The sequence below is a fragment of the Desmodus rotundus genome, chromosome 11 (assembly GCF_022682495.2).
Source record: "Desmodus rotundus isolate HL8 chromosome 11, HLdesRot8A.1, whole genome shotgun sequence".
NCBI classification, from domain to species: domain Eukaryota; kingdom Metazoa; phylum Chordata; class Mammalia; order Chiroptera; family Phyllostomidae; genus Desmodus; species Desmodus rotundus.
Window position 1 is genome coordinate 91,259,792 of NC_071397.1, and position 14,276 is coordinate 91,274,067.

The window sequence follows — 14,276 nt, forward strand, 5'->3', positions numbered from 1 at the left end:
CAGAGTCCCCATCCGAGAACTGCTTTCCAACCTGCACGCCCCTCCCCCTCAAAGTTCTGTCTCTCTCCATACAAGTCTGCTCAGTTCTTGTGACAGACTGACGGTCAGGGGACATGTACTCACCAGCAGGGTGTACTCCAGTCCTCACAGCGGAGTGACTCCGGTGCTCCGCTCAGCTCGCCCAGCTGCCAGCAGCTGCTGCACTGCCCCTCTCCACCCAGCTGGCCAGGTGTCACTAAAGCCAGGGGAGCGCCCAGCTGGGCCACATGGCCGTTAGGAGAAACTTTATGCCACAGCCCCACTTCCTGGATGCCAGAGTCATGTTCAGCTGCAAAGGTACTTTTGCTTTGGGTTGAAAAAAAAAAAAAGGAAAAGGAAGAAAGCAATCAAATGAGGGAGGGAGACTTCAAGCCTGAGCCCTAGCATGAGTCACTGAATCAAAGTTTAACAACCACATGCAAAAGGGACTCTCGGTGAGGGCACTGGCTGGCTGCACAGCAAAGCCAGGAAGGACTCACAGACAGCAAAGCACAAACCATGAACAGTCCGAGGGTGGAAACTTTGGTTCCAAGGTCCCACTCAGGCCTCCAGCTAAGAGCCACTGATCCCTGATACTCCTAAGGGGGGTCAGAGCTCACAACTAACTTTATAAAAAAAAAAAAATACAGCATGCAGGAGCAAAGAGTGTCAGGGCAAGGGAGAGACCAGAAATGGCTGTGTAGATAAATGTGCACAGAGTCCCAAGAAAGCCAACAAGTCCTCTGGGCTGGGGGACCATGGTACTTGCCTCTGTCAGGACTATGACCCTGGGCTCCCCTGGCTGCAGCCCTGCATGGGGTGGGTAGCTGCTTCTCCATCACTGTGCCCGAGGAGCCTGACCCACCTGACCACAGCATTCTGCAGCCTGGCCTGCCACCAGCCTCCGTGGGTATGGGCAACAGACCCCGATTCTGTGTTTATTTCCTATACTTGAGGATGCCCATCAGGGTCAGGATAAGACAGAACACAATCAAATCATACAGCAGCCCACTTCCCAACAAATGACAATGTCTCTGAAGTGACTGATGGGAACATTTCCCAGGGCCCGGGACCAAAGAAAGAGGCTGACTGTTCCATCACTGAATCAAGGTTTTATGCAGGGAACTTACGAGGCGCATCTTGGCAAGATGAAGTAATCTCCTCCTCCCCTCGTGCCAGGTGCTGAAGAATGATATAGAAGAGAGCGGTGGATAGCAGTCCTGGGCGTGACCCGCCCCTGATACAGGGGAAACACCTGACACACTTGTGGGGGGGTAGGGCAATGGGCTGTTCCAGGAATCTGAGAACCAGCTCGCCTGTGGCACAGGTCGGGGGTCAAGCAGACAGTTTCTGAGGTGATTTACAGGAAGCAGTCTCTGTTTGGGCTTGGATCTAGCTGAGGGTCCACCAGCAGTCACATCATGGGACTGTCTCTCTGCCACAGTGACTAGTCCGAGGACACGCATCAGCCAGTTGGGAGGGTTGGGTTTAGGACCTGGATCTGGTGCTGAGGAAATAAGAAGGGCGCACGTGAACTGGAATGTGCTCCTCTTCTGTATTCCCCGTCTGTCTCCCACAGAAGAGCTGAGACCACCTGGAATATAGAATGGGATAGTTGACATAAAAATTAAAAGTACAATCTGAAATCATGAGAAAAAAGAAGAGCTTCCGGTCCCAGGCACTTCAGGAGCCACGAGCTTTGGTGAGGACAAGGCCAATTCTAAGAACCACACCACGCACAGCCCAGTCCCCAAAATGGCACAGAATGGCATCAAGAAACCCTGATCACGAAGATACAAATCCCTCAAGGGGGCAGACCCCAAGTTCCTGAAGAGGGTGCACTTTTCTAAGCAGCACAACAAGAAGGGCCTGAAGAAGATGCAGACCAGCATGTGCGCAGGCCAAGGCCACGAGCACACGTGCTGAGGCTGTCAAGGCTCTTGTAAAGCCCAAGGAGCTCATGCCCAAGATCCCAAAGGGTGGCAGCCACAAGCTCAGTCAGCTTGCCTACCCCAAGCTTGTACCGGCATCACCAAGGATCTCCAGCTCTGCAGGCCAAAGGCCAAGGCCAAGGCTCAAACCAAGGCCCACGCTGCAGATGCGGCTGTGGCTCAGGCTCCAGGTCAGGCTCAGGCTCCCAGAGGTGCCCAGGCCCCCATGAAGGCACCACAGTAGAGGCCTCTGTCGGCTGGACAGAAGGACTGGTTGATCCCTTGGCTCTGTCTGCATGAAGCTGGTGACTTCCTGTGCTATTTGTGCAAATAAACCTGAGGCAGGATCTGTCCAAAATAAATAAAGAAAAGAAAAAAAGAGAAAAAAGAATATTTTCTTAGAAACCCTGTGTTAACATTGTCACTCTGAGCACTAATTTGAACTTTGATGGATTTTCTAATAATAGTTGCCATTTGTCCGCACCTCCAGTATATTTGGTACTTTCCATCAAAGTATCCTAACCCCCAGAGCAGCATAGGAATTACGATTTTCATTTTCGAGATGAGGTCATTGGGGTTGAGAAAGGGAAACTAAACTGCCCAAGTTCACTCCGAGGCAGGACAGAAACCCAGGACCACCTACTGGGCTCCAAAATACACTTTTTATACCAGCACGGGGCCTCCTAGGTTCCAAAACCCCTCAGAGAGCATGCGAGGCTTTTCAGAGAAATCCTGGTATTAAGTATTAGTAGAAATCTATAATTGAATAACATATCAGATGATATCTTCAGCTCCAATCCTATGGGTGATGGTGGCGGGGGGCGGCGGTGGGGGACAGTCTTCAAATGCCCATTCTTCACCAGAAGCCTCAGTGAAAGCTCAACTCAGGGAAGGTGTTTCTATGGGGAAATGCACTGCAACATAGTCCAAGAGCCTGTTCTCTGATCATCTAGCCAATAAAACAACAGAACTTAGAGACACAGATTGCCAGTGGGTACCTTGAATGGTCTCTTCCAAATGCCACATGACTGAGTCCCACATTTTTCAGTCCTAGGCACTCTGAGGAAAGTGCCAAGGGTCATCATGCTGTACACTCAATAAAAGGTGGACCCAGGCAATGAAACTCAAGAATCCTGATTTATATTCAACCCCAGGTGAATAGCACCTCTGTACAGGACAGACAGCATGGTGGCCAGCACCAAACTGTTTCGCAAAGACACATTTGAACCTGCTCAACTATCAGACAAGCAAGTATGTGGCAGAGGCCCCAGAATTCTGTCTGAAATCTTGGAGACACTATATTGACCAGAAAAAGCTGTTGCTCGGGCTGTCTGCATAAAAATCAACATATGGTGCCTTAGCTGCCATGATTCTGGGAAGCCGAACACAATAGACAATGATTTAGGCTATTTATTTCCAAATGAACAAGAAATAAGGCAGCAGAGGTAACAATTTTACTTAAAACATCGCTCACCCAAAACTGGAGCCTGCCACTGAGAGGGTCAAGAGATGACAGCAGCTTCCCACTTCCAGGGGAAGGGGCTGCCTGCCCAGCCGTAAAAGCAGTTAGAGCGAGGCCTAGAGAGTGGGGCTTGGATGGCATCCTTCTACTCGGTGTAAGAAGTGGCCTTGAGTCTGCCCCGGGTCTGTTTCTGCCCCTCAGGCCTTTGCGGGTAAGGCAGAGAGGTCTGTACTGTTTTTTCCCTCCTCTACTCACTTTCCTATTGTGAAGTCTTTTTCTTATTGATCAATATTAATTTTTATACCTCTTTCATACTGACCCTTTACCTTTTGTGCATGCCAGAACTATCTGCTCCAGGTCTCCTACCTTGTTTATGATGGTCTGGGCCTGCAGGTGTTTTTACTTCTGTGTAGTCAAAACTATTGGATTTTCCCCATTGATAGACAAGTGGATAAAAAAGTTGTGGTGCACATATACAATGGAATACTACCTGGCCATAAAAAGAATGAAATCTTAGTCTTACCATTCATGATAACATAGATGGACCTAGAAGGTATCATGCTAAGTGAAATTAGTCAGAGACAGACAAACATGATTTCAAATGTATGTGGAATCTAAAGAACAAAGAAAAATAAACAAGGTAGAAAAACAACTATTATATTTTCCTTCATTACTTAATGCTGTTTGAATCCATTTAAGAAATTCTTCCCTATCCTGAGATTGTAAAGACAGTTTCCCATATTTTCTATAAAGTTGAACTTTTTATTTTTTATAACCAGGTTTTTAATCATGATCTGAAATTTACTTTGCTGAATCATATGAGAAAGGATTGTCAGGTGAGGGGGAAATTCTTAGTTCTTCTTTCTTGTTGGCTGGTCTAACAATTAAATTGACACAAGACAGTAATCAGAGAATAACGACAAATTTAATTCATACACATGGAGGTCTCATGAAAATGGGATGCCCGGAGTGGCTAAAGCAGGCTGTTGATACGCCATTTTTAGACAAAGCCACCATTATCTGTGAAGATGGGACAAAACAAATGGGTTTATTTTGGGGTAGCAAACTAGGGAGGAAGTAGCAAAGCTTGTTCATACAGCTTTCTCAGTCTTGAGTTCCCTAACTCTGGTGACAAGAACGCCTTCTGTCCTCCCGGTACAGGGAGGACATTTTCACATGGAAGATTTATTTCCTGCTTTCAGGGGGAAGTGTGGGGGAGGGGGTGGTCAGCGAGTTGATGCCACCGTGGCATATTTTGGGGTGGCCTGACTGGAACCCCAAGAGGATCTAAGGTTATTATGACAGGCAGTTTGGTGTCATAAAATCAAAATCAGCCTGCCCTGTCACTTACTAGCTCTGTGACCTCAAGCAAAGTATTTAACCTCTCTGTGCCTCAGTGTCCTCATATGTGAAATAGGAATAATAATCATGTCTGTCTCGTAAGGATATTTTGAGAGTTATATTAGTTAATGCATATAAAGTGCTTAGAACAGTGCCTGGCATATATTAAGTGCCCCACAGGTGGCCATTATTATTATAAACACAATTTTATGAAGATAGAACTACTAGAACTTACTGTGGCAATGTTTCGCACCCCGGAAACACTAAAAAAAACATGTCAGAGGGCTACAAGGACAAGTAAAACAACCCTCTCAGTCATCACTAGGAATAGGTGCACCCACGATCCACACAGAAAAACAAGTAGAGGAGCAGTTGTCACTGCTACAGTGGCTTAGCCAATAATCCAATCGCCACTGTTACTGGCTTAGCCCAACAATCGACTTTAAAACACTTTTACATTATTAAATGCGTGTCACGTCCTCTGAGCCCCACCTGAGATGTTATCTTGAACAACTGCAGGGGTCCCAGTAAGGAAACCTCTGTTGAGTACATTTCAATTTCATGTCACGCCCTGCATCAGGCTGAGAACAGCACCAGCTGAAGAAGTTTCTGCTCAGAGCGAGTGGAGACACAATTGTAAACCAAGAACCACAGTCACGCGGTACCTGTTAGACTAAAGCAGGGTTCCTCAACCTCAGCGCTATGGACATTTGGGCTGGATAACCCTTTGCTGTGGGGACTGTCCCGGGCACTGTAGGATGTTCTGCAGCATCACTGGCCTCTGATCATTACCAGTAGCACGACCCCCTGTCATTGTGGCAACTAAAGTTGTTCCCAGACATTGACAAGTCTGGGGGCAAAATCACCCAACTGAGAGTGGCCTCACTACAGGTTCCATCAGAGAGGAAGTGCCAATCTGTGTACAGAGGCAGAGGAGGCCTTGGGCAGGACATGATGGCTTGGTTGGCTTTCAAGGAGAAGTTCCAGGAGACGTCTAGGGCTCGGGGACATTCCAGGGGGGAGGGAGAGAGTCAGGCACAGGCTGAGGCCCAAGGAGGGATGACATGGTCCTTCTATCTGGGGCTCAGCAAGGCTTAAGGTGAAACCACTCAGCTCAGGAAAAACTTAAAAATCTTTTTTTTACAAAATTATTTTCATTTTAAAAGTATGATGGAATCATTAATTAATGCGTTCTTTCACACACAGGCTGTTAAGTTTTTTAGACAAAATAATTTCTGTTTCTGGGCCATCACTAGGCTACCGGGTTGGGGACACGGACTGTCCCAGAGTGCTGGCTCCCGGGTTGGTGGACAAATGGACCCTACTCAAGGGAAGGGGCTGGCCTCCCAAAGCCTGTCTGCCCTTTGAAGGATCTCAGGCCTTTGTATCAACCAGTGGTGAGAAAAGTAATGATTTTTCAGGGCGCTCTCAAATCTACTCTATTCTTTCTCACCCTTGGCTACTGAATTCATCACCCCATTGCTAGTATCTGACTTGCTAACTCCGGGCCCCAATGCCGTTGTGTTGGATCCTGGAGACGTAACTACTGAGACAGTGAGATCGTGCCTATATAACCTAAATAAGTGGGCATTTTGGAAAATCTCCCTAAAACTGTGGCAGCACACAGCTGTTAGGATTAAAGTCAGCTCTGGGAAACTGGTATTTTCTGGAGCCTAGATTTCTCACAAAAAGCCCCAAGGGAGAGAAGAGGTGGTCTGATGCTCTACCCACTGCTAGGAAGACCGACTACGAATCAAAAGCTGTGTGGTCTGGGGCGACAGGTAGAGGCGCCTAGGCTGATGGCACAGGCTGAGTGATGGGTGATACGGGCGTTAAGAGAGAACCCCAGCTCCTGGGCTAACGGCAGTGGATTGTTAGTGGTCACGTTTGAACACGCGCAACGTTCCGTGTCTAGAAACGTGGGCCCTGAGGCTCCGCTCAGTGTTCTTTGCTGGCTTCTGGCCAAAGTGCTGCGGCGGCTTTTCTCGAACTTTGCAGACACTTCACCCTTTGAAGTGGGTTGGATTGTGTCCCCATCAAAAGATATGTTCCCGTCCCAACGTCCAGTATCTGTGAAGATGACTTTATTTGGAAATAGGGCCTTTGCAGATGTAATCGAGTTAAATGCTGCCGTCCTGGACTGGGGTGGGCCCTCGATCCGGTGACTGGTGTCTTTGTAAGAGAAAGGAGAAGGGGATTTGGGTTCAGAGACCCAGAAGAGCTGCAGAGAAGAAGGCCCGGTAGAGAGAGGCAGAGATGGAAGCGATGCGGCTGTCAGCCAGGGAACATCACCAGGAGCCAGGAAGGGACAGGACTCTTCCCTGGAGCCTTCAGAGGGAGCAGGGCCCTGCCCACACGTTGACTTTGGACTTCCAGCCTCCAGAAACGTGAGAATAAGTTTCTGTTGTTCTAACCCACCCAGTCTGCAGTGATTCATAATGGCAGCCAAAGGAAACTAATACACCCCTCAACTCCCAAAACACCTTTCCTCAGAGCTCTTAGTTGTGGTAACCACTTCCTCAGCTGCGCACACTGCTACTGTGTAATGGGAAGGCAGAAGAGAAGCTCTAGAGTGAGTCGTCGTGCCCACAGGGCTGGCTGGCAGGCCTCGGAGCCCGTGCCCACATGAGCTGGGGATGTGCGGGAGGGGCACTTACAGGAGACCTGAATACAGAGCAGAGGGACAGTGAGGCCCGTCACACTGTTTCCCACAAGCATACGCTAGGGGAAAAGGCCATGGGTGTGTGTACCTTTGGCTTGTTTTCAGAGAACAAGTAGTCAATAACTATCAATGTAATAATGAACACAGCTTAAAATGTTTAAAATGCATTACTGCCATCTGCGGAGACTGCAGAATCTGCGAGACCAGTTTCCCACTCGTGAGGCGCTCCCTGCGTGCCAGAAGAGCAAAGGTGAGTCAGAGGAGGGGCCTGCTCTCAGGACGATTCCAGGCCAGCCCTCTGCCACCACCCCACCAATGCAGGGCTAGGGGGACACCCATCCACATGCTGGTCTCCATCCTGACCCTACACCATGTCAGAGTTTCACAGAAAGCATGTCCATCCATGACCATCCCTAAGACATTTGCATTACTTTCTGTAATGCCAACTGAGTGATTACGTAGTGAAGATGGTGTGACTTTAAACTTTTTTGTTGTGGTGGTGGTGGTTCCCATTCCACATCCTAGCTCTACAGCAACCTGGCTACAAATGCACAAGATTTCAGCTTATACATTGTCTCCTCCAGGAAGCCCACTTTGATGTCAACCTGGGTTGGGGGCTATGCGTGCAATAGATATTGAATGAATTGTAGGCAATGACTTTTGAAGAACTGGGGGCCGACCCGTGGTGAGCATGCTGCACGCAACTCCCGGAGTTGCCTCTCTCGACTACCCCGGAGCCACATCTTTCGTTAGGAGCATGGTCCCCTTTTCTGCTACCTGGCAAATCAAACCCGTGCTTTTCGGCTTTGCGTCCCGTGCGCTCCCTCCACCACCTTGTTCTTCCCTCTACATTTTGCCCTTGCTCTTGACTCAAGTTTTCTGACTCAGAATCCCAAGGTGTCTCCACCAGACCAAGCTTCCCTTGGAGGAAACAAAATTTTTCTCTTTTTCAGGAACCATGGGTGAGTGTGGTCTTTTTCCAGATTCATGACGACAAAGCCACACTTCCCTAAGTTCTCTTTTCACACAAGCTCTCTGGCTAGCCTGTCGCCACATTTGCAGTCCTTGGGTGTCTCAAGCTTCCCAGTGTCCTAGGCAAAGTAAATAATAGCAATACAATATCTTAACTGCACATGAAACACCTCTCAAAAACCCTGCCCATCTGCCCACTCAGCGCACGAGGAATGTGAGAGGGGCAAACAAAAAATGAACCCTGATTAGCAGTCTTGTGAGGGAAGATATTTTAAGAATAAAGATTGTCCCAGGAGCAAGAATTCAGATGATTTGCTTAAAAGAATTTTTTTGAAAATGAAGGGGATCTCCATATTCTATCACTTAATAACAGGAAGCACAAGCTTCTCTAAAATTTCCCATCAAAACAGAGTTTCTTAGCAACAGCCACTGAAAGGTAAGGCCTCTGTGATTTCGATTTTACTCTCCATTATGCATTCTTTGTGACTCAGTCTAGGTGAGTAAGAAATGTCAAACTTGAGATTAAAAGTTTTTATGATGAGTAGAAAACAGACATGAAATATATCTTTCAGTAACTAAAAAGCACCCAATTTATTAAAAGACATTTGTGTAGGTATAAACCTATTTTAAGTTTCTTTCCTTTAAGCCTTTAATAGTTCTGATCAAAATCTTTCAAAATTTAACCGGTAAAAGAAATCCACTCCAAACCTTACAGCTAAGTTACAGTGAGTGAGAAATTTCAATTTCAAACTAACATGTTCGCTTTAACCAGATGTTAACAGTAGTAACACAGGCCCTGGACTGCCCTGTATCCGTCAAGGGTCCCTGATGGACACTGTGCTCAGGGGTCATCGCCATTAAAATCACTTCCTGATTATTAGAACTTAGTTTCCATACATACCTGTCTTGTTAAAACTACAGTTTTTCATACCTAAAATATCAGCTTTTAGCAATTAAGGACAATTTTTCCTTGAAATGCTAGGTTCAGACATTTTTACCACTTTCGTTTTCCCATTGAACTTACTGAATTCAAGTTTTGGCAGTCAGAAGGTGTTCCTTCTCACTACTCCTAGCACATCCAACCGTTATTTCTTGCTCATTCTTTCAGGCCGCATTGTAGATTCTTCTGTATGGGCAATACTTATCTTTCTACATTCTGTGTAATGTCATTACATTTTTTTGTATTAGATGGCTAAGCATTTAGTACAATGTGGAGTGTGGGGACCAAAGGCCTCAGGACAACAGAGAGGAGGGATGCTGATGAAGACTAGGTTTTGGGCCTGAGGGAGAGTTGGGAAGGTGAATCTAGAGTCTTTGCAGAAAGCCAGGAGACCAGAGGGGCTCGCCCTCAGAGAAAGGCTAGGCTAGAAAAAACATCTGCAGGCATCTTCCCAGCTCTGCAATGATGGAGGTCGGGGTAGACCCTAAGATTAGACTTGTTTTCCCTGATGTTTTATTTTGTGCATGCACAGGGAAACCACAAGCCAGGAAATCAAAGTGACCATTACTTGGAGCCTGAAATGCAAATATAAATCCTCTTGGGAGAAAATTATCCTCAACTTAGGTACCTTAGGGGTCCCAAATTATGTATTTCCAATTTAAAAAAAATTAGAACACACAAGAAGCCTCTATGCATAAGAGTTAGCAGAAAAAAACCTAAACATTTATATTCTCAAGAAATTAAGATATTAGAATTGTCAAAAACACAATATAAAGGATACACACTATGTAATTTCATTTATATAAAACTCTTGAAATGACAAAATTAACCATGTAAATAGATAAAATGGTATAGAAATAAATGAGCAAGGAATAACAAAAAATTTTTTAAATAACCACACAAATTTGAAAAACAATCAAACAGATCTTCTAAAAATTAATCATTGAAATTAAAAATTCCATGGCTGGGTTATATAGCAGATTGGACTTAGATGAAGAAAGGAAGACCTGGGGGCCTGGAATACTGACCTGAGGAAATTATTCAGAATGTACCGCATGGGAAGTATGAGTTAAGATACAAAGAACAGAATGAGGAAGCCTAGCACAAAACTGATTGGGGGTGCAAAGGGAAGACTAGAATGAATAAGGAAGAGGCAATATTGGAAGAGAAAATGGCAGAGAAGCTTCTAGAACAAGTATCACCCCTTACTCAAAAATTAACTCAACATGGGTCACAGACTTAAATGTAAAACTATAAAACTTTTAGGAAAAAAATTGAAGAAAAACCTCAGGATCCAGAGCTAGAGAAAGAGTTCTTCCTTGTAACACCAAGAGCATAGCCCATAAAAGGAGAAAATGATACAATAAACTTTAATAACATTAAAATTTTTTGCTCTGCAAAGGCCCTGTTAAGAGGATGAAAGACCAGCTACACATGGTGAGAGAATATTTGCAAACAACATATCCAACAAAGAACTAGTATCTAAAATAGATAAAGAACTCTCAAAACTCATAAGTAAAAAAAAAAAAAATCCAATGACAAACAGGCAAAAAACATGAAGAGACATTTCAACCAAACAGGATATGAAGATGGCAAAATGAGTACATGCGAAGATGTTCATCATCAGCAATTGGGGGAATGGAAATTAAAACCACACTGAGATACCACTATACATCTATCAGAATGGCTAAAATAAAATGTAGTGAAAACGCCAAATGCTGGTAAGGATGTGGAGAACCTGGATGCCTCATACATTGCTGGTGGGACGGCAAGACGGTATGACCATGCTGAAAAACAGTTTGGCAGTTTTTAAAGAAAGTCTAAAGATGCCGTTACCATTGGACCCAGCAATTGCACTCCCAGGTATTAATGAAGACACGTTCACACAAAACTCAGCAACAGCTTTAGTCATTAGAGTTCCATGCTGCGAACAATCAGACGTCCTTGAATGGGTGAATGATTACACTGTGGTACATACCACCAAATCCTACTCAGCCATAAAAGCAAATGAATTATTGATACTTTCAACCTGGAAGAAATCTCCAGAGAATTAGGCTCAGTGAAAAAAACAGCCAATCGCAAAAGGATACATACCATGTAATTGCATTTATATAAAATTCTTGAAATGACAGAATTATAGAAATGGAGAACAGATTAGCAGCTGCCAAGGGTTAAGGAGGGGATAGGAGGTGGGGAAGTCCTTGCGGTGATGGGAATGTTCTGCCTCTTCCCTGTGTCAATGTCAAAATCCCCGGTTGTGACAGTGTGCTTACTTTACAAGATGTTACCACTGGGAGAAACAGATCTGTTTATTTCTTACGATTGCATGTGGCTCTACAATTATCTTCAAAATTAAAAGTTTAATTAACAACAGCAAAGCAACCATAGAGACACATTACCTCCAAAGGAATGACATTTGGAATGACAACAGACTTCTGCATAGCAGTAAGACATCAAAGTAGTAGAATAATACCTTCAAAGTGCTGAGAAAAATTAACTGCCAGCTTAAACTCATGTATACACACAGTGAACTTTAATTTGATGAACATAGGTCAGCTAAAGGCATTTAAAAAAAATCCTCACCTGAGAATATGTGTGTTGATTTGTGAGAGAGATCAAGAGACATTGACTGCCTGCCTCACTTACATGCCCTACTGGAAATCGAACCCGCAATCTAGGTGTGTGCCCTGACTAGGAATCGAACCTGCAACCTTCTGGTGTATGGGCCAACGTTCCAACTGAGCCATCCAGCCAGGGCTAAAGATGGTCTCGACAGACCATCATGTCACTACAGGGCTATCAAAGGACATGCTCCAGAAAGAAGGAAGATTATGCTGGGTGGAAGGTCTGAGATACAAGAATGGTGAGTAATGAAACTAGTTAACACAGAGTAATGAAACTAGTTAACACATGGGTAAATCTAAACAATTATCTACATTAAGACAATAACAACAATAAGGTCTAATTCACAAGGTTAAAAATTAAAGCTAAAACTAAGATACTGGAGGATTATATCACAAAGGGCTGGAAGAGGGGGGTTTAAACTTAAAAGATTTCCAAGATCTTCAATCAGAGAGGGAGGTGAAAATTGCACTTTAAGTATAAAGGCTAAAATTGAAAGGCAATTCGCCCCCCAAAAAAAAGATTAGGACCAACCCCTCAATTAAACTTAAGATTAGGTTAAAAAATAGCCCAGCTATATACTGGTTCTGAGACACACTAAAACCTATGGACTAAGATCAAACTAAAAGGGAAGTAAAAAGCCTACCAGATACACTATGAGCAACTTCATGTCACTAAATTCAAAATGTCAATGAAAATCACAAATTCCCGAAGAAATGCAGTAACAAAAATGACTAAACACTTAAACAGAAAGACTAATTTTTCTATAATCACTGAAATGTAATCAATAGTTATATTTCCTCACAAAGGAACGGCCAAGTTCAGACAATATTATAGGCACACTCTACCCAATTTTCAAGGAACAAATAATTTAAATCTTTTTCTTCTCTTTCCAGAGAATAGGGGGAAAAAACAGAGAACACTCACTTATGCCATAACCTGGACATCAAAACTAGACAAGAGAAACACACACACAAAAGAATAGGCCCACTTCAGCACTGGTCTAGCAACTGAAGCCTGCCTGCACTAAAAGACCACGACCTCTCCAAGTAAGTGTACACATACTTTAAAAAATAAATTTTAAAATAAGAATGAAAAACAATGATTATTTGCAGACATTATTGTCCAAGTAAAAGACCCCCAAAACCTAACAGATTTTAAATACAAGACTTTAGTAAAATGGCTGGATATAACAGCAGTAATCAAAAATATAACTTCTGTGCTCAATTTAGCAGCACAAATGCTAAAATTGGGATGATACAAAGATGATTATTAGCACAGCCCCCATACAGGATGTTATGCAAACTTTTATTTCTGCAACCCTTCTGTAAATCTAAAATTACCTTGAAGTAAACATTGAAAAAATATATGTAATTTCTTAAGAAACAGAAAATCATATTTTTAAGATACTACTTACAATAGGACATTAGGAGAAGGAAACCAGGAAGAAATATAACAAAAGAAGTTCAAGAGCTTAAGGAAATTTCTAAGAACCTAAAGAACAGAGGGCTGTGTTATCTTTATGAATGGGAAAATTCAATGTTATGGTTCTCTTTTCCCATAAAATGATCTACCATTTGAATGCAAAGGCAATTAAAGTCCCAACAGAATTCTCTGGAAAACCTGACAAACTGGTTCCAAAACTGCACAGAAGAAAGGGCAAAGGCATCCCCAATGAGGTGCCTCAAAGGGGGACTTGTTTAAATGCTTTCTGTAAGGCTGCAGAAATGTTGGTGTTTGGCACTGGCAGTGGGGTAAACAGTAAACCAACGGAACAGAGAGCCTGTGAAACAAAACCCACACGTGTATAGACACTTACATGACAGAAATGAAACTGTAGGTCAAGAAGGACTAGATGAACCACTATTTGGTTTGGGACAGCTAATCATACCCCGTATGTTAGAAAAAAAAGTGAATTTGGATCCTGACACACACACACACACACACACACAATTCAATGCAGAGTAAAGATTTAAATGTAAAAAACAAAGCTTTATTTATAACTTTTAGAATATAGAGTATCTTTATTAATGATTTCTTAAGCAAAATACAAAAGATAAAACACACAGAGAAAGGCTAATAAATTTGACATTAAACTTAAGAAGTTTTTACCTAAAATACAAAACCTAACTCTAATCAAACACCTAGTCATAACTTCCAGTTTACAGGAAGTAGAGAGGTTACAGGACACCATGATACCATCAAATAACTTCAGAATGTGGAACATTTTACAAAACAACTGGCCTGAACTCTTCAAAAAGTCAGTGTCATTTTAAAATAATGGAGGTAGAGATAGACGGATGCGTAAAATTCCTTTAGGTTAAGAGA